The sequence below is a fragment of the Trachypithecus francoisi genome, unplaced genomic scaffold, assembly GCF_009764315.1.
Source record: "Trachypithecus francoisi isolate TF-2019V2 unplaced genomic scaffold, Tfra_2.0 Lachesis_group16, whole genome shotgun sequence".
In the NCBI taxonomy this organism is placed as follows: domain Eukaryota; kingdom Metazoa; phylum Chordata; class Mammalia; order Primates; family Cercopithecidae; genus Trachypithecus; species Trachypithecus francoisi.
The window spans coordinates 35,847,497-35,862,781 of NW_022681461.1; the positions used below are offsets into that span (position 1 = coordinate 35,847,497).

At 37.3% G+C, this 15,285-nt stretch overlaps 1 protein-coding gene across 5 annotated transcripts in view; it reads left to right on the forward strand.

Annotated features, from left to right (window-relative positions):
* Positions 1-2,667: 2,667 nt before the first annotated feature.
* The window catches only part of IL33 (interleukin 33), a 49,145-nt gene continuing 36,527 nt past the window's right edge, over positions 2,668-15,285 (forward strand). For 3 of the 5 annotated variants that reach the window (XM_033237295.1, XM_033237298.1, XM_033237300.1), the window contains exon 1: positions 3,271-3,353. The gene's annotated coding sequence lies outside the window, so the exon portion shown is untranslated. Of the gene's footprint in view, positions 2,722-3,270; positions 3,354-15,285 lie in introns of those variants that run through there. The other 2 variants (XM_033237297.1, XM_033237299.1) reach the window with 1 other exon arrangement.

The window sequence follows — 15,285 nt, forward strand, 5'->3', positions numbered from 1 at the left end:
TTTGGAAGTTAGTTACATGTCCAATTTCTATTATTCTGAATTTTTTTCTAGAAATTTAAAAATGAATACAGAGCCCAAAACTCAGGAATATTTTTACCCTCTTCCTGAGCAATACAATATACTTGGGAACTCTCATTCCTATCATCATCTTTCCAGACGTATAGGCTATTTTTTGTAATGTATTTGGTTCTAGTTTGTTTTTCTTAAACTTACAAGATATTATCATCAGTATTTACCACTAATATTGGTTAGCATTACCTCAATATTTATCATACTTTTTATTCTTCAATTCTGCTTATATCTCAGACCTACCATTTAGGTTCACCTTCCTCTGTGTGAAGTATATCCTTTAAATTTTCATTTTTTTAAGGTCTATTGGCACAAAACATCAATTTGAACTTTCTTTCTTTGGGAATAAAATAGTGCCACCAAATTAAGTATATGTCTATGGGTCAGCAAAATTTTAGACAGTCACCCATATAGCTTGCATCTACCCTGAAAGGAGAAAGTTAGTAAGGCAGATTTGGGATTTGGGAAGTAATAGGGTCGGGGATGAGGAACTATAAAAGTCATAAAACCTGGGGTGACCATATCTCAGTGTTTTCCTACTATTCTGGTCAAATAACAACATTCTTTTCATTCTCAAAAATTTATGATTCAGATAACAAGTTATATGGTTACTAGAATAAAGTCTGTACGACCTAACCCATAGTCATCCTGCCTTCTAGAGCCATGCTTTTATCTTCATTCAACTAGCTACTTGAGTAGCATGGAGTAACTTGTGGCAGTCCAATGTTACCATTGAGAATAACCAGAAAGGCAGATAAGGAGAGAGAGCTGCTGAAGCACTAAGAATGAGGGGCTAAGATTCCATAGAGAGATTAGCTAACAGTTATGCCTACTTTTCATAACAGTTACAAGAGCATTTGCCAAGGCAGGGAATCTGTATTTTAGCAAGGTAGGAGGTCAATGCCAGGAGACAGAGAAATCACTGTTGATTGGTGCTGTGGGAATGAAGAGACAAAATTGGAAATTGGAAGGGCCAAGCTCCCAGCAAGAAGAGAGGGCTGGAGAACTCAACCTACATATAATGAGTTTCCTCTTCAAAACACCAGCTGAATTATGCAGCTGCATGGGGGTAAAGGCAAAAAAAAAATCAGAAAGCCTCTTAAAAGCAGAGCTGTGGTTTTGGCAGGCTTTTTGCTTTTGTTCTTGTTTCATAAAGAGACTAGAGTTATAGTTCATGACTGCTGGGAGAAAACTGAATAATTTTTTAAAAATTGTTTCATCCATGCCGGACATGGTGGCTCACGCCTGTAATCCCAGCACTTTGGGAGGGCAAGGCGGGTGGATCACGAGGTCAGGGGATCAAGACCATCCTGGCTAACACGGTGAAACCCCGTCTCTACTAAAACATACAAAAACTTAGCCGGGCGTGGTGGCGGGTGTCTGTAGTCCCAGCTACTCAGGAGGCTGAGGCAGGAGAATGGTGTAAACCCAGGAGGCAGAGCTTACAGGGAACTGAGATCGCACCACTGCAGTCCAGCCTAGGTGACAGAGCATGACTCCGTCTCAAACAAAAAAAAAATTGTTTCATCAAAAAAAGAGTATAAGACAGGGGGACGAAATAGGGGGAAAGAAAGCAAGATAGTAGAAACAAATTAAAATTTATCAATAATTACAACAGATGTTCCAGTTCAAAGACAAATGATTGTCAAACTGGTAAAAAAACAAACAAACAAAAAACTGTATACCTCATATATGTGACATATCTTAAATATAAGGACACAGAAAGTTTGAAAAAAAAAACATGAAAAGAGAAACACTATATGAATACTAACCAAAAGAATGTTGGCAGAACTCTGCTAATGGAGAAAGCAGACAAACGGACAAAGCAGACTTTAAGGCATGAAGCATAACTAGAGATAAAAAGAGAAATTTTTGAAACAATGAAGGAGGGTTCCATACATATCATAAAGACACATTATTCATCCTTTGTAATTTCCTCAGTATTTCCAAGAATTCCCAGAGTAGAGTATGCTAATATTCCCTGGGCTGTTACTTATCACCCCTCCCTCCTATTTATCGCACACAGCTCAATTCCTGATTAACTTTTGTCATGTTGGCATCCTGTCTGCTTGCTTCACTGCTTTATCCAAAGGGCGGACACAGCCATCTTTCTTCATTTCTCACAAACACAACACTATTGCTTGTAGCAGATGATTGCTCAGGTTTGGGGATGATTAAAGGGGATTACTGCACAGAAAATGAAACAACTTTAAACAAGATAACAGAGTTCCTTAGTTGTTTTTTCCAAAGGGGACTCCACCACAGTCACATTTTTCCAAGCCTGGTCAGCCATCTATTGTTGTCTCATTTTCTCTTTCCCCTGGATTCCAGAACCCTAACATTCTATCCCTCAAAATGCCATGAGAAAAACTAAAAAATTCCTAATTCATTTTACAGTAAACTTTTTTCTGCTGTCCCTTTGTTTCAAGCTCACCCTTCTAATCTTGTAGACTGAATGGCTGTAGGGCTTGCTAGGGTAACAGTCCATCACAATATCCTTCTAAGTACAGCAGCAGTCTTCCTTCCAATGCGTGAGCTTAGAATGTAGAATCAGTCCAAGTCTTAAAAGAGCATCACCTCACCCCTTTATTTTCTGCTACAGATGCCAAACGAAATGGAGAGAGGATGAGTAAGAGCAAAATTTCGCATGAGGTAAGAACAATTTCTCATGGGATCTACAGTACAGGATTTGCTTTTGTAATAAAGTATTATCTTCTGTGAGATTTTTGAGATGAATAGAAAGAAAAGATGAACAGGAGCAGGAAGACACGTCAGATATGTTGGAATACAGAGTATCTGACAGCTTTTATTTGCAGACGAGCTGCTTATTACTGATATGCCAAAGAGGGTCACAAATTTCTATTATAAAGGAATTTGGAATAAACTGATCTCTTAATGAAGGTTGTAAATTAAGAAGCCAATGGCCAAAAGTGAAAATATAAATGGCAAAAGAATTTCAAAATGAACAGTGCTGAAGTTGAAGTTTAGTTTAACTCCAAAGAGAGCCAAAACATAAAGTTTAGGGGCAGAAGAATCATAATTGCTGGTTTAAAATATTAAGATGGAGGGAGGACACAGAAAGTAATGAGCCTTAGAAGTTGACAGAATTGCAACTCTGTTGGCTCTTTACATGAGATTTCAAGCCTGCTAAAATCTCACCCGCCCAGATCTCCCTTCTAAGGCAATTTGGTTCTCTGCCAAACTTTGGTTAATAAAAAGAATCTAGACTCCTCTGAACACAGAGCTGCAGCTCTTCAGGGAAGAAATCAAAACAAGACCACAAGGTAAGACTGAATATTCCGGGAGATATTTAGTCAGATTTTGCAGAGTAAAACCTGGGGAACCATGGAGAACTGTGTGTTTTTTTTTTTTTTTTTCCTGAAAAATAAATGATAAGGCCAATTTGTTATTATTGCTAATAGCAGTAAAAGTCGATGGAAATAGCTGTTACTAACATAATTCCATTTGCTTTCCTTTGGGTGATTTCTAAAATTAATAAATTGCTAAAAGAGATTATAATGGTTTTTACAGTAAATTCTGCCCCCTCCATGAAACTTTATTTTATTTTATTTTATGTTTTTTAAGAGAGAGGATCTTGCTCTATAGTGCAGGCTGGAGCACGGTGGTGTAACCCCAGCTCACTACAGCCTCCAACTCCTGGGTTCAAACAATCATTCTGTCTCAGCTTCCCAAGTAGCTGGAACTATAGGCACACACCACTGTGCCTGGGTAATTTTTTTATTTTATGTAGAGATAGGGTCTTTGCTTTGTTGCCAGGCTGGAAACTTTATAAAGCAAGTTGATAATTCTACTTCAAACTCCTAATGCTTACTTAAGACAAACATGCTTGCAATTGTTTACAAGTGGTTTTCAGTAAAGCGGGGACATCGCCAAGCGTGGTGGCTCAAGCCTGTAATCCCAACACTTTGGGAGGCTGAGGCGGTGGATCGCCTGGGGTCAGGAGTTCACAATCAGCCTGGCCAACAGGGTGAAACCCCATCTCTACTGAAAACACACACACATACACACACACACACACACACACACACACACATTAGCTGGGTGTGGTGGTGGATGCCTGTAATCCCAGCTACTCGGGAGGCTGAGGCAGGAGAATTGCTTGAACCCAGGAGGTGGAGGTTGCAGTGAGCCAAGATCATGCCATTGCACTCCAGCCTGGGTAACAAGAGCTAAATTTGGTCTCAAAAAAAAAAAAAAGTAAAAGAGGAACAAACATGTAATTGCCCGATGGGCTCTTCCTGCCCACTGCACAGACAAAACCAATTCGCTGAAACCAGGCATGGCAGTGAAGAGTTTAATTGACCCAAGGCCAGTCATGCCAAAGAGGATTTAAAGTTATTACTCAAATCTCCCTAAAAATTTGGAGGCTAGGGTTTTTCAAGGTTAGTTCGACAGGCAAAGGGCTTAGGGGAATAGGTGCTGCTGATTGGTTGGGAATAAAATCATAGACATGTGAAAAATAGTCCTCGTGTGTGCGCTGAGTCTATTTCTGGGTGGGGGCCACAGAGGAGTCACTGGTCATCCGAAATGCAAAAACCTGAACAGACATCTCTAAAGGTCAATCTTGGCTTATGCAATAGTGATGTTATTTACAGTAGTCACTGGGGAAGTTGCAAATCTTGTGACCTCCAGAATAATGGTTGGTAATCATTTTTCTATGCCTACATCTTGGCAGAATTCAGGCCCCTCTCTAACTCCTAACTTGGTGGTCTTTCATTAGTTTTACCAAGGTGATTTACTTTTGGGGAAGGGTTATTATCATTTAAACCATACACTAAACTTCTCCCAAAGTTAGCTTGGCCCAAGCCCAGGAATGACCAAGCAATTTGGAGGTTAAAAGCATGATGGGGGTTGGTTATGTCAGATCTCTTTCACTGTCATAATTTTCTCACTGTTATTTCTCACTGTCAGTTTCAAATACAAGAACTGAGAGGTACCACCCCCTCAAAAATAAACTTTTGTGGAAAAATAAGGAATTGATACCCTAAATGGAGAAATTCAAAAGCTCATCAGTTTTGCTACTATTCTTCCTTTACAGACTTTCCTTTGAAGATTGTTTTCTTTTCTTTATTCCTTGCTCTCTGCCTCCTCACAATTTTCTCTGCCTTTTCTTTCCACACATGAATATGTGCCTCCATACTATTTTAATTAAGAAAATAGCACAAATCCAAAAGTATGTACTGCGGCTGTATACAAGTCCGAGACTTGAGAGTGAAGAGTCTAGGGCAAAGACCCGTACTTCCTCTTCTGCACTGTGCTTCTGCCACCTGAAGCATCCTTCTGTGCCACACTGGGGTTCTATACTGTTTCCAACATTCTTACTTATTGCTTCTCAAATTTGTTTTTTGAATACTTAATGCTCCTCTTTTGATTTCCACCCAGAAAATGTACTGCTCTGAGTTCAGAAAATTTCAGAATCCTCTATGTCCCAAAGTTTAGGGTGCTTGAACTGAATCACACAACTTGGTAGTGTCTTAAACAGTTAAGAACTTCTAGCACAAGCATCACACTTCCCTCAGCTCAAATTTCACATTTTCTCCATTCTTCTCTGAAAGGATCCTGGACCTTCTACCAATCTTTGGTTACTTCATAATTGATTTCCTAAGCAACCTAGATGTTCATCTCCTTCCCATCACTGTTTAGCTTACAGTATCTACAGCCAGAAAGTACCTCTTTCCCTTTCCCATTTATAGAGAGAAAAGAATCCTGAGGCAAACTTTCACTTAGGGTTTGAAATAGCCAGAACTGAAAATAAGGGAAGAGATTGAGAAACAGGAAATGTCACTCTTGGTCAGGGTTTCCCAGGGATTAAGGAAATAGAGCTTACAATTAACTTCAGGGAAATAGGCATGAAATTCAATTGTGAAAAGTTAAGCTCCATCAGGGAATTAAATCATTACAAAGAAATACTGAAGAGGGGTCAGAATTGGGAGAAGATAGATAGATAGATAGATAGATAGATAGATAGAGATATATATATATCCATATATATAGATATTCTCCATATATATGTGTGTGTATATATATGTCTACATCAGAAAATACATATGTCAGTAAATCTGATACCATAAGGGTTTTTCTGGAGATGTGAGTCAGACTGTGCCAAAATCAATGTATCTTTCATTCAAGTTGAAATTTTGGCAAACATGGTGGAAATCAAGAGGATTATTGGAATTCACCTTCTTTGTATCTCAGTTTGTAGCAGGAACATTTAGAAACATTAAGACCAAATATAAACTCCTGGAACAGCAGAAAGAAAGGTACCTTAATTGTATCAACAACAAAATGATTGGGTTAGGTTCAAGAACTTCAGGAAATCATGGTAGAACCTCTAATCTCTTCAGTTTCCTGTAGGTTCTCTGGTGCTGACATCTGCAAGCAAAAGTAACTTTTAAGGGGACACAACCTTAGTGGGCCTCAAAAAGTTCAGGCAAAGTTCAGTATGCAGGGATTGGTAAGGGGAAGTGAGGAATTGGGGGTGCTTCCTGCCTATAGCAGACTCCTGGCACATGCTGCTCATGTTATTATTGGTAGATTACACTATACCTATGAAGGTATTTATTTTTGTTTTGTATTTTTTTAAGTGAAGAGTGCAATATAGCATAACAGTAAAAACACAAATTTTTAGAGGCAGTCAGGCCTCCAGTCCATCATCCATCATTGATCAGCTGTGTAATTCTGGATCTTACTTAACTTTCCTGAGCCTGAATTTTTTTCTCCTGTGTAAAATCTGAAACAAACAAGCAACAAAATCCCACTCAAGACAGGTGTTGTGATGGGTAAAACAAGTTAGAAGCAGTCATCAAATGTAGTTTATTAATCACTGACCATTTACTAAAAGTGAGACTTTTATCTTCCACATTATCCTTCACAGCACCTCTGTGAGGTAAATACTATCTCCGTTTATGAAATTGAGACAGTGGGATTTGAAAAGATTATAGTACTAACCCAAAATCATAGTCAGTAAATTTCAGACCAGAGATTAAAGTCCAGGGTCAGGTCCCATTAAGAAAAAAGAACTAAAGAACAATTCCAAACTACTTCATTTAGTGCATCTCTAATCCTCTTCGTGAAGCTATTTTTTTACTCAAAGTTTCCATCATTTTCAAATATGAAAATATTAATGAGGTGACATTAAAACTTTCTATCTATTTCCTTCAGGGCTACATTCACTGTTGCCTGAGGGAAAGAGTTCCTGCCAGCCATCATTCTCTTCTGTAACTTTTTTTTTTTTGCCATTCCCATTGCTATTTTCAGAACAAAGGAGAAGTTCACTTACAAACTTGGCAGAGTGCTTTACTTTTAATCAGCACCCAGTTTACATCTAATTCCCCTCCACTTTGAACACTCCATAAATTAGATTGTCATAATTTTCCCTAGCCATATTAGTGCATCTGAGACCTTTTGCAATGGTAAGAATGTTTTGCTCGTTATTTCCCACGTAGTTCCTAGCAAATATTCAATATTTCCTTAAAAAGTTTCACAGAACTTCATAGTTTTGTGTGTCTGTTGTGCTCAAATCCCAGCCACTCTAACTTCTTAGCCTGCTGACTTATTAATGGCAATTGTTTAAGAAATGCTATTTAAGTTGTTTATAATTTCTTTTTAGAGGACTACATGCTTTTCTCCACTTGTTCTTTTCTTTGGAGAATTATTAGACCCAAACATGAACTTCCTCAAATCTGAATTTACTAGTTTCAAAGTTTTTCCCCCCTAAATTTTATTTTTCCATTATCTCTTATACATATACATTATTTGTCCACATTCTTTAACAATCCTGTTTAACAATACTTGATCAGTAGTCAGCATAACTACTTCATATTGGTAAATAATAATAATTATTATTATTTATTTTTGATACAGAATCTGTCACCCTAGCTGGAGAGTAGTAGCTCAATCACAACTCACTGCAGCCTTCACATCCTGGGCTCAGGCTATCCTCCCACCTCAGCCTCCTAAGTAGCTGAGACCATAGGCCTATGCTGCCTCACCTGGCTAGTTTTTTTACGTTTTGTAGAAATGAGGTCTCACTATGTTGCCCAGGATGATCTCAAACTCCTGGGCTTAAGTGACCCTCCTGCCTCAGCCTCTCCAAGTGCTGGGATTACTGGTGTGAGCCACTGTGCCTGATTCATAATTTTAAAGTTTCCTTTAGTAATACTTCATCCTAAGCTTTTGAACAAGTTTCAGGCACAGAAATAAGTACCAATATTCATTCTTATGTAATTTAATGACTATCTCCAGCTTCCTGTTTTTTCCCCTATAAGAAAAAAGGTCCATATTACCTGAATGTATGGCGGCATTATTTTTTCTTCACTGACTTATTCAAGAGCCATATGGTATGTGGAACCTTAATCATAATTGTCAGTATGTAGTGGTCATTTAATATTATAAATTAGATGCTATTAAGTCAAAGGAGTATAAGCTGTTTTACAAAAAATGTTTGGAGGATACCATGCCTAGGATGTGACAGGTAATGCTTACATCTGGCTGTCCAATTATTATTACTTTTCATTATGTCAAGTGGAAGAATTTCTGCTCAGTGCTATAAGGCCCATGAAAGCAGATTCAACATTTAGAAGCATTTAAAGTCATTTGCACTGTGATGTGACAGAAAAAAATATTTTTAAGTCTTTATATTTCTTAATTCATAAAAGTATCTTAGACAGAAGTCTAATATTTTGTCAGCATTCAATTTTTTTCTAGGTATTTATGGCAAAAGCTGGTAAAAGGGCATCTGGGTTTAGACCCATTGGTTCTCTCTACTATCTAGGTGGAACCATGCAGCAACTAGTAACCTCTAGAATGGCAGTTCACTGTACCTATTTTATGAAAAGTCTCTTGGCAAAGGAAAGGCTACCAGTTATATTTATTTATCTGTACATCAGTGGGTACACTCAAGAAGAAGTCATCTGTCCACAGTGGGAAAATAATTTAGTCTTATCTTCGGGGAGAAGAGAGGTGTTTAACAGAGTCTTTTCACTTTAGTAGATTTCCCACTAAGCCCAGCTACCAGGTAAGTAAGGCTGAGCCAACTAAGAATTCCACAGAGAAATAATGAAGTCAGCAATTTGGGGAATAGCTGGAGCAGCCCATGAAGGAGGCAAAGTGAAAAGCTTGTCATACCATGGTGGTCAAGCTTTCAGACCTTTGAGTTGCATTTTCAGATCACCACACAAGGCAGTTCTGTTAAAACTTTATGGAAATGAAATATCCAGGGTGTAGATTGTGGCTTATTTTATTCAGATAAATGGCCAGGAAGTTTCATATCTATGAGAAGAAGGCCTCTATACTCTTAAGTTTTAAATGGCTTGTAATAATCACATTTAATTTCATCTAACAATGTTGTGTGTTAGCAAGCAGCCAATTGGTTGTACAAGAAAATCTCATACTTTCTACCCAGGTGATATTCAAAATATTTAATAGCTGGCATGGCATTAGCAAAGACAAATAAGAAAGGAACCAGCCTTGCAGCATACCAGCTAAATACCAGCATTGGGAGGGACTCTCATTTTGGCTTTTGACTATGCCAAATAAGTTGGATGGTGTGGCAGTGAAAGTGTTGTGGAATATATTACATGCTTTACAAAACTTTTAATAACTTGTGCTATAATATCAGCTATTTCTGTCACTATTCAAAAAGCATACCTCAAACACAAAAAGAAAAGCCTGCAAAAGTTCAAAAGTTATGCTATCTGTAACTTTAGTCTTGGCACAAGGAAAAACTTTCACATATTTTTTTGTTTTAGTCAAATTGTCACCATTTAGCACACGGAATCCCCTTTATACTAGCTCACTTGTTCTTTTAAAATATAACCACAGAATTTTAAATAATGCATTCCTGCTGTCAGGCAGCAATTTCTTTTTAATTTTGAAAGTGTTGATGTCGTATTAACTGATTTTTTTTTTTTTTTTCACTTGGTAGCTACATTTGTTCCTGGAGGATAGGGAGTCTGCTTAACAGTTGACTTTATGAGTAGAATGTTAACTGAAGATTGATTTTCTTTCTTTCAAGCTTTTTAATTAAGAAATATATCATACACATAAACTAATATATGGAATGTATATGTAAGTGTAAGTTCTGGAGAAAAATAAGGAAATAAATACCTGTGTATTTATCATGCAGTTTAAAAAATAGAATATTCCTTATACCTTTGAAGGCTCCTCTGTGTCACTACCTAATTGCATCTCCTTTGGTTTCCCCCAGACGTAACAATCAAGAATTTGTGTTTATTATTCCTTCCTTTGCTTTAGGATTTTATGAAGTTTGATTTTCAAAGTCTTGGCAAGTCATTTCATTTTGTCACTATTTGTCCCACGATGACTTAAGGCATGACTTACATGTATACGATATTCATAATCATTTTATAGACAACTTTATATACACTAAATGTTTTGTAAACAAATATAACTGATGTTTTACTGTTTTGCAAAAATAAAATAGTAATAACAGTACTATTACGGGTAATCTGCACTTGTTTTTTTTTTTTTTTTTTTTTTTTTTGAGACGGAGTCTTGCTCTGTCGCCCAGGCTGGAGTGCAGTGTCTTTTTTTTTTTTAAAGAGTACCTCAAAGAGTTACTTATAAGTTTTTAAAATCTTATTCTGAGACAACAGATTTTCAGTTTATTTTTTTCTATTTTTTGATATATCATGCTTTTCTATCATATTTAATATTATTTTCCTGATTTTTAGCACATGAATTTACATATCCATGTTACACTAAAATTTTCTTTAAAACATAACATTATTTAAACATTAAAATGTTTAAACAATTCAACTAAAATAAAGACATTATTAAAGCAATGTCCAGAATACATTAGTTATTTGCCATTTCTTTTTAGGATTTAGAAAAAGTCAACGCAGATTACACTTACACAAAAAATAAAGAGAATTTATATCACTTGATATACTTTTAGCTGCAACTGGGGAACACAAAACTGAATGAGGCTTAAAACATAAGGACACTTTTTGCTCACTTAATCAGAAGTTTAGTCGGGCAGTCTCAGAGCTGGTGTCAAAAATCAAGCATATCATCAAGGACTTAGGGTTTTCCCACCCTTCTACTCTACCATCCTCAGAGCATCTACAATCTCTCTTCATGGGAATAGATGGTTGGCCCAGCTCTGAGCATCAGACACTCAGAGGAGCCAAAGGAGTAGAGGCCAAGAAGCACTTACTCCTCACATGCCCCTTATTTCAAGGAGAAAAATGTTCCCAGAAGTCCCAGGCCAACCCCTTCTCTTGGTCCTAAGTTTTAGAGACTAAAGTCCTTCTTTCCGTATTTCTATAAGCACCTAATTCATCCTTTCAGAAACCCTTCTTGTTATTCCTTGTTATTTCCTAAAGCTGCCTTCAGATGAAGTCTCCCAGAATCAATTCCAGAAGCATCTAGTGGCATCTCTATGTAGTGGGAATAGAACTTAGGCACACTTTCACTGGCTCTAACTATATAACGGTAAAATCTGGAATAAATATCTTATTAATGTTTTATGTGTTTGAAAAATGTGCCACACCCAAATTAGCCTGCTTTCCTACAAAGAAACTAATTTAAAAATATATATTGCATTCTGTTTCGAAGATGGGTATCAAAATCCAAAGCTTTGCCATCTGCAAATCTCATGCTTCTCTTTCAAAACAGACAGCAAATCAGCTGATAGGATTTAGAGTACTGCCCAAAGAACTATTCTTGTTAGCTTTTGTAATTAAGTCATGCAAACCACTTTAGGCTTTAGAATCTGGGTACTATTCCCAGAATCAAAAGTGACTTAATAGGCAAGTTCTCATCCTTGGTTAAGCAATTTGTTTGATCGTACTGTTGCCAATTACAAATGCTCTCCTACTTTTTGGCATGTATCTGTGATAAACTATGTACAGAAATAATTTTTCATGCATGCATGCACATACATGCAATAGTATCTTTTCATGAATAAACAGGGTGATACATTTTGATATATCGGCGTTACCTACCCTTGCAAATTATTTTCCTTTGTGGATCTAAGGTACGAACTTTTCAGAAAGCAAACCAAGCCAGGTCCAAAGCAGTGAACTCAGGCAGAATAGATTCTTTTATTTTACAGTTTTGTGAATTTATTTGACCTACTGACTCAGGTATATATAATACATGCTGTGGCTTGGCACCTGCCTTTCCCCTATGTATTTCTCAGCAAAGTCTTCGCATGTGCTGAGATTTGCACCCACCTCTTGTTACCCTCACCACCTTCTACAGAATGCTGTGCCATAACTGATTTCCATGACTCAGATTTAATCACATTTTCTAAAACTTTCTTACACTCCCCTCATACTATGTTATAAGCTATAAGGAAACAAATCAAGACTGCATCCCCTTACCCCCATCCAAAAATGTGAGCAGTTTCATTGGTTCCTGGCAATGGGATATTGCACTGTGTAAGAATGTATTCAGTTATTAAATTCTATACATAAAACATAAGGAATCACCAAAAAGTTCCAATGTAAACTGAAACTCTACTTTTCTTCACATTTTGTTTTTCTTTGTTGTTGAACAAAGAAATGGCAGCAGGATGGAGGGAAGAGCAGTCACAACTATTGCTCTGTGAGTTGAGAGACCTGAATTCTGGTCCTGGCTCCACCACATACCCATTCACTAGCTGTGTGACCTTGGAGAAGACCCTTCGCCTGCTCTGAGTGGCACTTTCCTCATCTGTAAAATAAGGAGTTTTAGGCCACCTCTGCAGTTTTTAATAATGCTCAGTTGACTACAAGATGCACCTTGGTTCTGCAAATATCAAATGTTTATTTCACAAGTTCTAGGGCTACTCTATAAGACTGTAAACTTCCATCCATATGGATGGGTGATTTTTTTCCTCCTCCAAATAGTTTTATTGTCCTCAATGACTGACATTACAATCTTCTCTTTTCTTTTTTCTTTTGAAACAAGGTCTCACTCTGTCACCCAGGGGCTAGAGTGCAGTGATGTGATCACAGCTAACTATAGCCTGGACTTGTCTAGCTCAAGCGACCCTCCTACCTCATTCACCTGAGTAACTGGGACCACAGGCACATACCACCATGCACAGCTAATTTTTCTTTTTTATGTTTTATAGAGATGGGGGCTCATTATGGTGCTCTGGCTGGTCTTTTTTTCTTTAATAATCTGCAATTGCAAAACTAATATATCAAGATGTGGATTTTTCTTTTCTCTCTCTCTCTTTTTAGAGACAAGGTCTTGCTCTGTAACCCAGGCTGGAGTGTAGTGACATAATCTTAACTTACTGCAGCCTCAAACTCCTGGGCTTAAGCAATCCTCCCACCTCAGCCTCCCTACCAGCTGGCTAATTTTTTTAATTTTTTTTTTTGTAGAGATGGGGTCTTACCATGTTGCCCAGTCTGGTCTTAAGACTCCTGGCCTCATGAGATCATCCCACCTCAGCTTCCAAAAGCGCTGGGACTACAAGGCTTGAGCCACCACCCCCAGTCCTTTCTTTCTCTCTATCTGCTTGGGATTCATTGAAATTCTTAGATCTGAGGATTAGGATCTTTCAACAATTCTGAAATGTTGTCAGCCATTATTTCTTCAGATATTGTTCCATCTCTGTCCTAGCACCTCCTTCTACCATTCAAAATAGACATAAAACTGTCTCATTTTTCTTCCAAGTCTTTTGCCCTCTTTTCATATTTTCCACCTCCAAGTATCTCTGGATTGTATTCTATGGAATACTTCAGACATGTTCTCTAGGTCACTGACTCTTTTCACTTGTGTTTAATCTTCTGTTTAATTGAACCATTGAGTTTTAATGTCAATAATACATCTTTTATGTCTAGATATTCTATTTTGATCTTTTACAAATATACATGTTTATTGTTTGTATTTTCAATCTTTTAGAATACTATCTAACAATATTAAAATCAGTTATTTTATATGTTATTTCTGCTTGTTCTAATATACAAAGGCTTTGTGACTGGTTTCTGCTACCTGTTCCTTTTGTGGGTTCTCACCATGGTGTCTAGTATTCTTGTTTGCTTTGCAAATTTTGACTGCAGACTACTCATTTGTCCTGAAGGCTTTTCTGTGGGAATGCTTGGTGGTTTGTGTAGCAGCTGAGTTCTTCAAGATAAGATTTGTATTTGCCTTGGGGCACTGCCAGCCTAAAACTATGTTATACTTAATTCTCTATTTCAGGCTTTCAGAAGCACACAACTAGTATGATTTCAGACTACAAACCCATGTAGGGGCTAACTTGTCCTGAGAAGATAAATTCTTAGAGATATGTGTTTCCTTCCAGCAAGGGCTGGAGTTGAGACAGACAAGGTTTCCGGCTATTCCCTTCTGTGGAGTTTATTTATCTTGATCACCCTTCTATTGTGAATGTGGCCCTTTGAGAGTCCAGGTTTATGCAGCAGTTTCCTGTTAGACTCCCCATCTTAGACATATCCTGAGCTTTATCTCCTGGTCTTGGTTCTTTATATAATTCTTCCTCTTTGTCTCTAGGATATAGTAGACAACTTTAGAAAAAAGCCAAGGTTGCTAGCCTCCCATTCATGCCCCCTCAACGTTGTTTGAAAATATATTTTAAAATACTTCTTGCAGCATTTGAGTTGTTTTATCAGGAGGGCTGTTCATGGCAATTAATCCATTATTATGCTGGAAACAGTATATTTCATTAAATAACTTTATAATGAGTAAATATAAATGTAAAATTATGAAGCATATTTATATTAATAAATTAATGATTTTGTCTTATCTATTTGGCTTCCTATGCAATATTTTTTTTTCAGAAAAGGATTCTACTCTTTACAAAGTTTTGCAAACTTCTTCCAATCATTAAGTGTAATGCTTTCTCCTTATGATGCCACTAAATCTTCTCTAGCTTGACTACCACGGATGGTATATGAACTGGGTCTCACTCTATCATCCTCCTTATAGGGTCAAATAATTCAGGTAGCATGGGCCTAATGACATATTTTCAAAGTTTTAATTTTGTTTTCTTACCAGTAAAACCTCTTCTACCTAGAAAACTTTCCAGGTAGGCGTTTTCTGATCTGGATGCAGGGGCTAGGGAGGAAGATCTGGAATGCAATGGATTTGGATTCCTCCAACTGTTTCCTGAAGCACCTCATGAACTCTGAAAATGTTTGCTTGGGGTTTCAGCTATTAGGCCTTGGGCATTTACTTGATTCCTCTGTACCTCAGTTTCCTCATATATAAAAAAGGGAT